Here is a 15,420-nt window from a genome sequence, read left to right on the forward strand (position 1 = left end):
TGATTAATTGCATCCGCTAAAACAAAGTAACTGTTTTACCCATTAAGTGTCAAGATGGAGAGGCACTAAATTTAGACACTTATAGCATAGAAGAGTCTACTCTTGCTCTCATCATGAAAACAGATGGTCCATAATGTTTATTATGAAAATTGCACAGACTGAAGCCACTGCCCAACACTGCCTGCAGTTGGACATTTGCACAGGATGTGGTATCATTTGCATATGGTGGCCCAGTGCAAATGAGGTGCCATCCTTTGTCAGCGTGAACTACTAGTGCTAGTTAAACATTATTCACCCAGCACAGACATGGCAAACACTGGCCATGATGAGACCAGGGGCATTGCTTGAAAGTGGGACATCAGAAATCTGTGGCAAACTGCCTTAACGCGGAGCCACGCATGCCGTTTCCCTGCAAACGCAACTACCCTTGCCTCAACAACAACTCTGCATTAACCACATATCTGCTTGAACCACGCATATGCGTGGTTAAGGAAGAGAGAGTGGTCTAGCTGTCTCGGCGGAACAGGAAGGAGCAGAGAGTGGTCTAGCTGGAAGGAACAGGAGAGGTAAGTGGAGCTGGGGCTGGTTTGGGGATGGTCAGGGTAGTTTTTAGGACAGATCGGGTCTGTTTTAGGGTTCGGGGCTGGTGGTCAGGGTAGTTTTAAGGTCAGTGACCGGGTTTTGGGGCTCAGGGTGGGGGGGGGGGGTGGTCGGGTAGTTTTTAGGACAGGGTGGGGTCCGTTTTAGGGTTCAGGCAGGTGGGGTCGTTTTAAGGGCACGGTTACTGGCTAGCTGGAAGGAACAGGAAAGTTAAGTGGCGCTGGGCCTGTGTTTGGGGGTGTAGTTCTTAGGGTTCGGAGGCTGTTTTAGGGCTCAGGGCGGGTGGGGAGTCGGAGTAGTTTTAAGGACAAGGCAGGGTCTGTTTCAGGGTTCAGGGCAGGGGGGTTGGGATAGTTTTAAAGACAGTGACAGTGTTTTAGGCCTTGGGGTGGTGAGGTCGGGTAGTTTTTAGGACAGGGCAGGGTCAGTTTTAGGGTTCAGGGTGGGGGGAGTTGGGGTACTTTTAAGGGCAGTGACCGGGCTTTAGGTGTCAAGGTGGGAGGGTCGGGGTAGTTTTTAGGACAGGGCGGGTCGGTTTTAGGGTTCAGGGCAGGGTAGTTTTAAGGGCAGGGTGGAGTTACTGGCTAGCAGGAAGTAACAAGAAAGGTAAGTAGGACGGAGGCAGTGATGGGGGGGTAGTTTTTAAAGGTGGGAGGCCGTTTTAAGGCCCAGGGTAGGTGGGGGTCACAGTAGTTTTAAGGGCAGGGCGGGGTCTGTTTTAGGGTTTGGGGTTGGGGGTATGGGTAGTTCTAAGGACAGTGACTGGGTTTTAGGCCTCAGGGAAGGGTGGGTCTGGGTAGTTTTTAGGACAGGGCGGGTCGGTTTTAGGGTTCAGGGTAGTTTTAAGGGCAGTGACCCAGTTTTAGGATTCAGGGTGGAGGCGGTCAGGTAGTTTTTAGGACAGGGTGAGGTCGGTTTTTATTATTCAGGCCGGGGTGGGTCAGGGTAGTTTTGAGGGCAGGGTGGGAGGTGTTTAGGGCTCAGGGCAGGGGATGGAAGGGGCAGTTTTAAGGGCAGGGCAGGGTGGATTGTGGGATAGGGTTTCAGGTGTTAGGGGGCAGGGTGGGGAGAATTTACCATGCATGTTCCTTTAACGAACAGGCTTTTACAACGAAATTCATTGGAAAGGCATGCATGGTAAAGGCATGCGTGGTAAAGACGAGGTCATTGTTGAGACCGCGTTGTTAAGGCATGCGTGGTTTAGGTATGCGTGGTAAAGACGTAGTCGTTGTTGAGACTGCGTTGTTAAGGCATATGTGGTTTAGCTATGTGTAATCCCATCATACAACCGCAATTTGCCATATTTACAAAGATATGGCACATTGTTGCTTCCTCCTTATGATGGTGCACTGTGTGCTGCCTAGCACGAATGCGAGCACCCTTGTACCAGGGTGCAAGGGTACCTGCGTTACAAGCAGGGTTGTTTTTTGTGCAGGAAGAGAAACCTTCCTGCACAAAACAATCCATAAAGGCATTTGCCCTTTGCTGTGCGTGATGCGGAATTAATCACATATAGAAAAAGGAAGTAAGTAGGAAAAACAATGATAATTCTCCTCTTTATGCTTTGAGTCTCAGAGGTGTACCATTTTGACACATTCCCAGGTTTACAACTCTTTGTAAATCTGGGAACGCACCAAAATCCATGGATTGATGCATGAGAATGCCCACACTCCATCCATGAAATGCTTCCTTGCTGCAAGGTAACGCAAGGCATCAAAATGCCCTGCCTCACATTGCCTTGGATTCACTAAGCCAGCAGAAGGCACACAAGGTGGCAATGCGTGGCTTTGTAAATCTCAGTTAACGGTTTGAGTTGCCTCACATTGCCTTACATGACACTTGTGCAATGCAAGTCCTTTGTAAATCTGGCCCCAGGTTATTCAGGCCCAGTCCTGGTTGGCAGTTGCAGAGAACCATGACGGATTTTCTTCAGGTACATCAGTATGCGGTCATAATCCCAGGGGCCGCCAGCCACATCCAGGAAGGTTTCTATGTATATAAATAGAGGGCCCAAAGTGAATCCCTTGACATTCTTCACCATTGCACACATTACATTTTTTAGGAAGTAGATGCTGGTCCATTTACATGCATTCATTGAGATTCCAGAGGTCTACATACATTCAGATATTTTTTCCCTGTTTGGGGGGGCTCAACTATCCTAATGCCTCAGTTTGTTCAGTTATCTTCCATTCATGCAAACTTTCCAAGCTCCTCTCTGAGAGACTCTCTGAATGCTACTGAGGAAAGTCCCACACTGTCCACTGTGTGCACTGCCCCGGTACTGAATACTATCTGTTGGGCAAATCTCTTTAGGTATGATTTCCCTAAAAATATTAGGGAGGGCCTGCACCTACTTCTCCATAGTAAATCCCACAGTCACGAAAACTTGTTACAAATGATTCAGATTGAGAACAATGTCTAAATTGTACTTTTCTATTTATCATTACAGCCTCTTTCCTTTCCAAACCACACATAGCTTTTCTATATTATACACACTCTTGGATAATAAATCTGCTACACCAAAACCCATCCTAGGTGACTGTCATCCATAATATCCTTCTGGATTGACATTAGCATCTGCCAATTTAAAAAGTTTTTAAATTGGTAAACTTGTGCTTGAAGAGTGATATAGTTGGTTATGCTATGTACTTCCTTCACATTGTTTTCCATGGAATTATACATTAGCAGAATGTTAGACCTGACAGCCTTAGGATGGTCACCCCTAACTTTTTGCCCTTCTCCCTCCACTTTTGAGGTACTGTTTTTGCTGGTTTTTAGACTCTGCACACTTTACCACTGCTAACCAGTGCTAAAGTGCATACGCTCTTTCCCTTTAAACATGGTAACATTGGATCATACCTAATGGGGATATTTAATTTACTTATAAGTCCCTAGTAGAGTGCACTGTATGTGCCTAGGGCCTGTATATTAAATGCTACTGGTGGGCCTGCAGCACTGATTGTGCCACCCACTTCAGTAGCCCCTTAACCTTGTCTCAGGCCTGCCATTGCAAGGCATATGTGTAGAGTTTCACTGCTACTTCGACTTGGCATTTAAAAGTACTTGCCAAGCCTAAAAACTCCCCTTTTTCTACATATAAGTCCTCCCTAAGGTGTGCCCTGGGTAACACCTAGGGCAGGGTGCTGTGTAGACAAAAGGCAGGACATGTACCTGTGTAGTTTACATGTCCTGGTACTGCAAAACTCCTAAATTTGTTTTTACACTGGTGTGAGGCCTGCTCCCTCAATAGGCTAACATTGGGGCTGCCCTCATACATTGTTTGAGTGGTAGCTGCTGATCTGAAAAGAATAGGAAGGTCATATTTAGTATTGCCAGAATGGTTATACAAAATCCTGCTGACTGGTGAAGTTGGATTTAATATTACTATTTTAATAATGCCACTTTTAGAAAGTGAGCATTTCTCTGCACTTAAATCCTTCTGTGCCTTACAATCCACGTCTGGCTGGGCTTAGTTGACAGCTCCCTTGTGCATTCACTCAGACAGACCCCAAACACAGGATACTCAGCCTCACTTGCATACATCTGCATTTTGAATGGGTCTTCCTGGGCTAGGAGGGTGGAGAGCCTGACACTTGCATGTCAAAGGACAGTAGCCTACCCTCACACAAAGGACTCCCACACCCCCTACCGGGACCCTGGCAGACAAGATTGAACTGAAAGGGGACCTTGTGCACTTCTAAGCCACTCTTTGAAGTCTCCCTCACTTCAAAGGCACATTTGGGTACTTAAACAGGGACTCTGCCCCTACCAACTCAGACACTTCCTGGAGAAGAGAACCTGAACCAGAACCTGCATCCTGCCAAGAAGACCTGCCTGGCTGCTCAAAGGTCTCACCTGTCTGCTTTCTGTGAAGGACTGCTGCCTTGCTGTTGCCCTGCTGCCTTGCTGCTCTCTGGCTGTGGTGAAGAAGTGCTCTCCAAGGGCTTGGATAGAGCTTGCCTGAAGTCTCAGGACCAAAAAGACTTCATCTCTACAAGAAGGACTCCTTGTGCAGTGAAATTCGATGCACAGCCTGCCAGAAACGACGCACAGCCTGCACGTGGTGAAAATGTCACCTCACGCCGAACCAGAACGATGCAGCCCGACTTCGCAACAAGAAGATCGACACAGTGCCAGCGTAGAGACCGGAACTACAACGCACGGCCTCACCAAATCGACGCACAGCCGAGCCGGAACGACGCAGCCCGACTTCCAGAGAGGAATCAACACAGTTCCTGCCGTACGGTAGAAAATTTTACGCAACGCCTACTGGATCGACGCAGCTCCTGTGACTTCATCCTAGCAGTGCCGGAAATCCACCCATCATCCCCGGGGCGTCTGAAAATCCCCAACCCGAAAAGGATCCACGATCGAGCTCTGGAAATCGTCGCACAGCCATCACTGTGTGAAAACTAAACGACACATCGCCGTGTGCGGCAGAGAAATCGACGCACATCCCTTTGTTTCCACGCATCTCCTCCTCTGCGGTCCTTTGCAGAGATTTTTCACTCGAACCAGGTACTTTGTGCTTGAAAGAGACTTTGTTTGCTTTTAAAAGACTTAAAACACTTTATATCACTTTTCAGTGCTATCTCAACATATACTTATTGGATTTTAATCGTTTTGACCTGCATTTATCCAGATAAATATTATATATTTTTGTAAACACTGTGTGGTGTATTTTTGTGGTGCTATATTGTGTTATTGTATGATTTATTGCACAAATACTTTACACATTGCCTTCTAAGTTGAGCCTGACTGCTCAGTGCCCAGCTACCAGAGCGTGGGCACAGGATACTTTTGATTGTGTGTGACTTACCCTGACTAGAGTGAGGGTCCTTGTTTGGGTAGGGGGTAACCTGACTGCCAACCAAAGACCCAATTTGTAACACAGAACCTCAAGCTCATCACCTAAACTCTCCTCATTACATTTCTCCTAAGACTGTACCACTTTCGTACTTCCTCATGCATTTTGCACATGATTTGTATATACTTTGGAGAAATTCCCAGTTTTCCTGCATGTGTGACATCTCACCCTCATGGCATTATAAGCATTGTATGTGACCATATATTTTGCATTCTCACATCAATAACACTATTTTCTCTCATTAGATACCTCCTCCCCTTTAAATCCAGTTAATTTTCCTTTTCCCTTTATCAATGTCTTCCCTTTCTTCCTCACATGTTTATGTCACCATGCCTGGGACTCAACACTTTCAGATAGCTTGACATAATCTCAGTGCATTTAGCAGTACTTACCATATTATCAGACAGTGGTTCTATTCGACTCAAATGTTTTTCCTTTATGTTTAGGTTGTTGGTCCTATTAATCAACTGATAAGTATAATTTCTGCATACAGATGCCTAAATGAGCACTTGACTGCTAAAGTTCATGGGGCAGCTACAAACTATTTATTTGGTTCTCCAGTCAATTGTGCACATATAAAATGTTGTGCCTGCATATTACAATATTACATTTCTTACCTGCATTCACCACCAACGCTGTAATAACCCCCTAATATTCATCATCTATATCTATGTCATTACTATGGCTAACACCAATTGCAGGTATCGGTACGGTCTTTAAATTCCTACTGCCCTCAACTCCTAAGTTATTTTTAGTATACTTAGCTTCATTATTGCCACAAACACATTTTCTTCACTTGCCTGTCAATAAATGCCAAATGCCTTTTTTCAGTCACACCATACCACACTATACCACACCACCTGGATTCCGTAAAAAGTTTGAAGGGGATATCCCTGGCTGCACTTTCTAATAAAAACACAAACACAATAGGTGACAATAATAAAAGTAGCCGACATTGCATAACTAATTTCAGTGCCACTACCACCATAAATAAACATAATAACATAATAAAGGTGGTTACTGTTGTAATGTGCGTGTAATGAGAGCTTTTAATACATTTATTTTATTCTCAATTATAGTCCAGCTGTAGACCACTTCTTATTTCTAGAGTTGCACATAACTTCATAAATCAGAGTTGAAGCCTCCTGATGACTCTACTATTCCATGAAGCGGAACGCATCCTGATGCTGGGTTTGTGCACACATTGACTGCATGTTCACTGCGACTCAGTCAGTGTGCACTGTGTCACATGAGAGTCAAGGACGGTGACTGTGTGAATAGCATATGGGGAGTGTTCATTTTGGCAGCAGTTGAGGTCACATGAAGGCACAGGGCGTGTGGTGAGCATGTTGGTAGTTATTCACTTGGTTGCACATAGGAATAACCAGGGCAGATTCACACTATATTTAAACATGCAGATCTGCTACAAGCACTCTGAAATTCACCATACCTTGTTTTTTGACACGCAACCCATTGCCTCACATTTATACCCCCGCATGAAGGGAAACAGGGTAACTAGAAAGGATGATGAAAAGTGGTGTAAGCTGATGAAGCCCTTTTCCACTTGTTGCCTGTAAAATAAATTTAAATGCTTAGCTTTCAAAAGGGTTTATTTAGTGAGACATTAAATACATCAGCCCTTTCTAGCACCTTGACCATGAGTATACATAAGTTCTAAACAGGACAGAACTGGCTTATCTTTTTATGTGCGGAGCTCTCCATCCCAACTGTGGAGTCTCTGCTGTTGTAAACTTACTATTAAATTGTAGTTTGTGAATACCACAAAAATTTAAGCTTACACAGAAGTGTAAGTTTACCTTTGTGCATCAGGCCCTCCGTCTCTAACTTGTCAACACTCTTGGGCAGCCACCTTTCTACTCATCTGTTTGTCCATTCTCCCTTTTCTGGGCTGAGTGTGAGCTTGCAGTTCCCCACAGCCTCCTTGGCAGTCCATTGGTGATAACAGAGTGCTTGATCTCTCACGGCTGGTCTAACGGGTGATCTTTGCAGTCCTGCTCAGACTCTGCTACGGATCAGTACAGCCATGCACAGGTCGTGCTCGAGCTGGATGTAAAGCTTCACACAGACCTTTCTGCCTGGATGGGGACCATAGCTTAGGTCATGCCGAGGTGTTAGGTTGGGTCACAGCTTTACAATTAAAGCACAGCTGCTCGGCACAATGCTGAAAGATCATCATCAGCATTACATTTCCTGTCAGGAATTACAGATTCTAGGGCCATGCAGATCTCTTGCATCTGGTCTGGTGGGTTTTCTGAGCAGCCCTGCGTGGGCTGATCAGGTTTGCTCATAAGGATTTTAATAGAAAGTTCTGGCCACAACTATGGAATCGCAAAACATGGTACACTGCCATAACCATTCATGACAAGGACAGTAGTCCACTGGTTATACAACGAGGGCACACTTGATGTATCCCTCCAGGTCATAGAACAGGTCCATGGCCTCATTCATGTCAGGGGACTGGCTAGGCCTCTGCACACACTATATCAGTATGAGGCTAGGACCAAAGCCAAAAACCAGGATACCAGATACACTTGATTGGACTCTGAGGCAAGGGAACATGACTGTACAACATTCAGGGAACATTCCCATCCCAACACACACCTTTATCCGTAATCACCATATTAGAAACCTTCTTTCAGCAGTAATCCTCAAGTAAATCAACTACTTCCTTTGTGTTCAATACACTTACCATTCAACGCATGCAACCTTAATTTTTTAAACAAATATTTATTCAATTATAATGAAAAGTTATTTCAATGACAAAGTATATAGTATGCAGTAACCCTCCTCTAACAATCAAAGTTCAAACGAAACAGGCCGTAAACATATGCATGCTCACTTAAATATGTAATCCGCTAGGTTTCCTCCACAGAGACTCAAAAGGTCCTCATATATCAAGAGTTATCCGGGATGCTCATAGATGACAAAGGTACTTCTCTTACTCTTCTGAACTTGACACTTGCAGTGCATTGTAAACAACATTTCACTACCTCATCTACTTAACAGTCTAAAGTTGGCATCCAGTAAACCTTTTTGACACTACCCTAGGTCAAACATCTGCACATAGGACTAATTTTTCTTTTTGTGTTGTATTTTTTTAATTATTTTCACATCGTTAAATAGGTGTACAAAAGCAAACAAAGCGGAACCCTTCAGGGCTTGCGTGACACATACAGTCTGTGATCTATCGTATACATACATGTCAAATTAGGAAACAATTTAAACCAATATTTATATTTGCGATGTATGACCATTATTGCCAGTATATTGATCTCATAACAATAAATAGTTAGAGTACAATAGGTCAAGGAGGCTCTCACACCTTATCTTATTATGATATAACTGTGGGTGTAGGGTATATCCGGGGTACAGCTATATGACAGCGGTGTTATACTAGTGGTAAGATTCAGTAGTAGTCTGATGATCTCTCACTATCCTGTTCCATGTCTCCAAGATGGAGGGGTCAGATTATTGCTTTCTTTTTCTACCCCTAGGGATAACCCTTCACTAAGTAAGTTGGGGGAGCAGGGTAGGGTAAATGCAAAAAGGGTGTAATAGGGGCTCGGCGGGTGATGATATGGGGAGAAATTCCGAATGATCTCCGTTTAGGGAATAATGGCTGAGGGTTAGGGGGGTTGTTGTACCATAATATGGGGGGAAGTGATGTTCTGCTCTTGACATGGGGGAGAGGTTTGAGGGTGGGACTCGAGTTAGGGATCTAGGGATATGAGACGTAGGAGTATAGGGGTTCCTTAGAAGTAATAGTGCAAGTAACAAGAACAGGTAATTTGTGACACTATTTAGAGCAAAGATGAGATAATCAGGCGCAGGGGGCGGGAATTATCCTATGGATAGGGGGTTTTCGGATCAGACTAGCAAAAGAAGAGGGCTAAGGCTACAAATATGCCAAGAAGGAGGGGAAAAAAGGGGGGACGGGGAAGAGAGGTGAATAAAAATAAAGCAGAAAGGAGGAAAGGGGAGGGGGAATTTAGATAAATGTTGGGATGTGAATAAAAAAAAGAAAGGTAGTGTTGGTAAATGTGATGATGACAGTAACCCTAGAAAATAAATAATGACAATATTAATAATAATAATAATGGTGACCGAGGGGGGGACTCATGTTTTTTTAAATTTTCTTTCACTTATAGACACTGCTTTCATACTACTATTTAGTTTTACTGAACTTCTTCTTTGTTTGTCAATCTTGTCTTGTGATTTCATCAGTTTTGCTCCTTTCAGGATATCCAATACCTTTTGATTTTGAAGTACCAAGGTACTACAAGATCTTTTGCACCTCATCGGTGTCTTCAGCTCAATTTCATTCTTGCAGATTGAAGGCTATTTCACAAATCCACATAACTATTGGTTTTTAGCACTAAGCAACATCTCATTGTATCACTACTGGAAAATGCATCAAGCAGCCTTCCACCATTTCTTCACTTCTGGTAAAAAAATCTATGGAAAAATAAACTGACTCTATCCAATGAACCTGTGGTATCAGTCTTGAAGATGAGTGCAGGTCCACGCAGATGAAGTTGAAATCAGCTTTTATTCAGTTATAATTCATAAATAATAAAACAGGAACTCCAGTCTCCACTCAAACCTCCAGAACCATCAACTGTCCAGCACAGAATGCTGTCCAGCTGAGGAGGATACCAAATGCCACAGGTGAAGCTGGGAGATACCAAATAGATCATAAATAATACAAATGCTCCTAAAACATAGAATACGATCCTACATTGAAATACTACAACAAAACACTACCTACAATATTGTTCTAGAAATAAACACAATACTACACCACCCTCCTCCCCACACAAATTATATCACAACAATTCTATTCAAGTTCCAGATACGCCCATCATCAAGTTTGACAGCCCCTTTATATACTTTAACAACTTCATGTATAGGACTGAACCTAGATGTGCTAGACTTGTTTGTTCCAGGTAATTTAACTCTAACTTTGTCACCAATACATACAACATTTTTTTTTCACCGATTTACGAACATCATAGATTTCCTTTCTTTTTAGTTGGTGGTGTTCATCCTTATTCTTAGCGTTACTTTCAATAGTCTCTCTATCCATAACATAAGAAAGATGTTTCTTAAGCCATGGAGGATCAATTTTAGTATGTGGCACACGTTTTCTAAACAATAAGAAAGGGGTCTGACCCGTGCTAGAATGTGGAGTGAATCTGTACTCTTCAACTTTTGTTTCCACCCAACTCTCCCAACTAACTCCATTTAATTTAGCCAACTGTATCGTTTCTTTCAATGTTCTATTGAAACGTTCCACCATGCCGTTGGTTTCTGGATGATAGAGTGCACATTTTTTATGAACAATTCCCCTAGAAGAAAGAAAATCTCTCATAAATTTCGAGGTAAATTGAACACCATTGTCAGACAGAATTGCAGCAGGATTACCCTCTCTGCTGAAAACTTTAGAAAGAAAATCCACAACTACCTTCGAAGTGATCTCAGAGGTTTTGCAAACTTCCGGCCAATGAGAAAGCATATCCATTAACACAATAATATACTTAGGACTAGACCTTGATGATACAGGTCCCATAATGTCAATGGCAACTTCTTCCCAAACTTCATTAGGCAATTCTTTAAGTATTAACGGTTGAGTCCTCACCTTAAGTGTCTTGTCCGCCAAACAGCATTCATAGCAATCTCGTACTCTTCTTTCTAAAGCAATATCCATTCCTGGCCACCAATACGATGCCCTCATTCTTTCCTTAGTTTTGCTTATACCAGGATGACTAGAATGTGATAGAGCAAGGAGCCGATCACGTAGAGATAACAGAGGGACAAGTTTGTTACCTCTTAGTAACAAACCCTCATGTAACCACAACTCATTCCACACTTTCTTGTAAGGAGAAAGTGAAATATCATGACAATCTTTCAATTCCCCGACCCCAACAAATGTATCACTTTAGAAAGATCATCATCTTTACTTAACTCCTCACGCCATTCACTTTCTGAAACACACCCATCCGTTAAAGTACAAACTTGTACTTCTTCCTCTGTCCACCACGACAAGCTATCACACTCATCGATCACATCATCCGAAACTAACCTAGACAAGCAATCAGCTGTCCTGTTGTCACAACCCGGAACATATTGTACTGTAAATTGATAGTCTTGGAGTCCAACTATCCATTTACAGATGCAAGAAGATACATTGTCTAAACCTTTCTTCCCAAAAATCTCTTGCAAAGGTTTATGATCGGATCGTACCTCAAAGGAAATTCCCCAAAGGAATTGTCTAAACTTCTTAATAGCCCAATAAATCGCTGGTGCCTCCTTCTCAATAGTAGAAATTACACTCTGCACCACGTAGACTACGAGATGGAAACGCAACAGTAGTTTCAACACCATTCCTTAGTTGTTTCAGTATACATCCTAGACCTTTATCAGATGCATCAGTAATAAGATGACATGGAAAACCAGGTTGAAAGCTACTTAGGGATTGAGCAGAAGTGAGAGCTTCCTTAAGGTCCTGAAATTCCATCTCACACTCTGTGGACCAAATAAACTCACTACCCTTCCTGAGCAGGGATCTAATGGAATTTGACCTTTTAGCAAAGTTTGGAATGTACCTGGCATAGAATTCTGCCATCCCCAAAAAGACTTGAATATCTTTCTTACACCTTGGAGTAGATAAGCCCATAATAGTACATACTAAGTCATTTTTTTGCTTAACACCCTCACTTGATATAATATGTCCTAAATATGTTATTTGAGACTGGACAAATTTACCCTTTTTTCAGTGTGATACCTTTGGCTTTGAACAACGAAAGTACACTTCTCAGTTTCTTAACATGTTCTTCTTGAGTGTTAGTGAATACTAGAACATCATCTTGGAAAAAACACACACCCTTCAAACCCCGTAAAATGTCTTGCATTAGTCTTTGAAAAACAGCTGCCGCTGAACATAAACCAAAAGGCATACGATTGAATTTGAAAACTCCAAACGGAGTAATAAAAGAGGTGAGAAGTTTAGAGTCTTCATTCAGTTGTACTTGATGGTACGCAGAAGTAAGATCAAGGGTGGAAAAAACCTTTGCATCTCCTAATGTACTTATCATTTCTTTGATGTTCGGTAAAGGAAACCTGTCCTCCACCACTTCCTTGTTCAAGTTGCGTAGATCAATACACAGTCTAATGTCTCCAGAAGGTTTGGTCGCAACCACTATGGGAGCTATCCATTGTGCTGCCTCTACTTCTTGAATAATTCCACTGTCTTTAAGTCTTTCAAGTTCTTGCTTCACTTTTCCTTTTAAACTTATGGGAATATTCCGCATTTTGGAAGCTATGGGTTGTGCATCTTTTTTCAAAACAATCTGATGCTTGTAGCCTTTTATACATCCTACATTGGAATTAAATACCTCCGGATATTCATTCCACAATTGACGTTCAAAATCAGACACTTCTTGCACCATAACTTGCGGTACAGCATTAGGATTCAAAATTATTCCTAATTCTTTCTGATGGGGCCAACTTAAAATGGTATCTCCAACTACAGGAACATATATTTTCCCATTTATTTCACTGCCTTTGAAATTATTCTTCGCTTTAAAATATCCTTTTAATTCAATAGGTTTGCCACCATACGACAAAGGCAAAACATCAGGTGTCAGTAGGTCAACTTTGCCTTCAAAAAGTGTCACATAATCTTGCACAGACACTAGAGATAACTTTGCACCAGAGGCCATCATCATAGTGACAGGAATTTCATTAATCATTACAAGATCTTTTGGGTACTCACAATGAATGGTGGAAATGCAGTTAACATCATTTACTACTTGTAGAATGAAAGGTTGATTATCGTTGTCATCAGTAACTTCATTAATTTTTGCATTGTTTTTGTTAACAGACTTGCAACATTTAGCGAAATGACCTTTTTTGTTGCACTTATTGCAGATAACTTGGATAGCTGGACAGTCTTTAAAGTTCGCTAAATGTGAAGGTGAACCACATCTAAAACAAAATGTTTTAGTTTTGTTCCTTACGTTGATGGAGCTTTTAGGTTTGGAATCTATTTTGTTTAAAGAAGAAGAAACTTTAGAATTCTTCAACGTTTCAATACAGGATTGAGAATGCTCAATTTGTTTGGCAACCTTCAACACTTCATTGAGAGACGGATCACTCTTCGACCATAGAGCTTCCCTGATTTTATCAGATTTGCATTCTAACATAAATTGGTCTCGTATGCGTTCCTCTATATTAGCACCAAAGTTGCAAAGAGAAGCTAGTTTGCGAAGTTTCGTTATATAATCTTCGATTGATTCTTCATCCATCTGTTTGCTTTTTCCAAAATAAAACCTTTGTAGAGGAATAGAGACTTTAGGTAAGAAATGTGTGTCAAGACGAAGAAGGGTTTCATCAAAGTCATTCAAGGGAGCATCACCAACTGCTCCATCCAAATTTGACACAGCAGGTAAGGTGTCTAATATTTCTTGCCCTTCCGCACCTAAACAGTGTTGAAGAAGTGACGTTTTCCTCTCAATTGATAAGTTTGTACCGCAAACTTTTAAATATGTTAAGAAAACTTTTTTCCATTTTGGCCAAGGAATTGTTGGTTCACCCGGAGAAGATAAGAAGAAAGGAGGAGGAGAGATATTTTGCATTATGAAAGAAAAAAAAATGATAAGAATATTATATACAGACAATAGAACTTAAGTGTGAAATAAGATAACTAAAGAAAAAGAAAAAATAAATGAAAAGAGAGGAACCAGTAAGCGACAATGAAAGAAAAAATAATAATATGCCAATAGTTTACAAAAAAGCTGAAAATACTAAGAAATAATAGAATAATATTCTATTATTCTAAATTTTAAACAGTACAATGTTGTACTGAAATCCATTTAACAATCTCTTAATAATGTCCAAGTAGAATAAAATCAAACACTACAAATTCCAATAAAAGCAGAATACCCGGTTTTAACACATAAAGTATGGCAATAGAAGTATATTGTAAAAGTTTCTACTTGAAAAAAAAAACAAATGGTTAGGAGTATACAAATGTAAAGTATTTGTTAACTAAAATTGCTCAATTAACTGATTATCCAGGTGTGAATTTACAAGCACCTGAAGATCACTGCACACATGTAAGAAGAATGATAATGTGCGCATGAACACACGCGCACCAGAATGCTTTCTCTAGCAGTGTAAACACGTGCAGAGAATTAAAGAAAGGAAGGCAGGAAAATGTACGCGTCCTACGTTGCTTAGTGACCGTACACGCGCTAAGCAATGGGACCAAATCAACGCACGCACACCTCAATGTTTACTCTGGCGGCACGAACACGTGCGCAGAGTTAAGGAAACGTAACGCGTCTTTTGTTGCTTAGTGACCGTACACGCGGCCAAGCAACGGAACGAAGCGCGTTATATAAAACATTTGAATTAAAACAATAGGAGAAATGATATTAAATATTAGTCCGAGAAGAGACAAATTACAGGAAGAAAAATTTAATTAATATAGCCTACAATCAATGAATGACACACAAACCTAATAAAGAAAATGAAAAGAAAAAATAAAACAGAAATAACGCAATAAGAGTAATTTTTAGGAAAGATATAAAGAGATAAGAAAACAAAGATGAAAGAAATACATAGAGTAAATATTGTACAAAAGGAAAATTAGTAGTAGTTAAGGTACCAACAATACCAGGACCAAAATAGACCTGAGTTCCTGTTGTAGGATGGTGTTCGCCAGCTCATCGCCAAAATGTGGTATCAGTCTTGAAGATGAGTGCAGGTCCACGCAGATGAAGTTGAAATCAGCTTTTAATCAGTTATAATTCATAAATAATAAAACAGGAACTCCAGTCTTCACTCAAACCTCCAGCACCATCAACTGTCCAGCACAGAATGATGTCCAGCTGAGGAGGATACCAAATGCCACAGGTGAAGCTGGGAGA

At 41.5% G+C, this 15,420-nt stretch overlaps 1 protein-coding gene across 1 annotated transcript in view; it reads left to right on the top strand.

The window, feature by feature from the left end:
- Positions 1–15,420, top strand: part of LOC138288494 (adenosine deaminase 2-like) — a 341,185-nt gene that overhangs the window by 42,691 nt on the left and 283,074 nt on the right. The window lies entirely within an intron of this gene.

The sequence above is a fragment of the Pleurodeles waltl genome, chromosome 4_1, assembly GCF_031143425.1.
Source record: "Pleurodeles waltl isolate 20211129_DDA chromosome 4_1, aPleWal1.hap1.20221129, whole genome shotgun sequence".
In the NCBI taxonomy this organism is placed as follows: Eukaryota; Metazoa; Chordata; class Amphibia; order Caudata; family Salamandridae; genus Pleurodeles; species Pleurodeles waltl.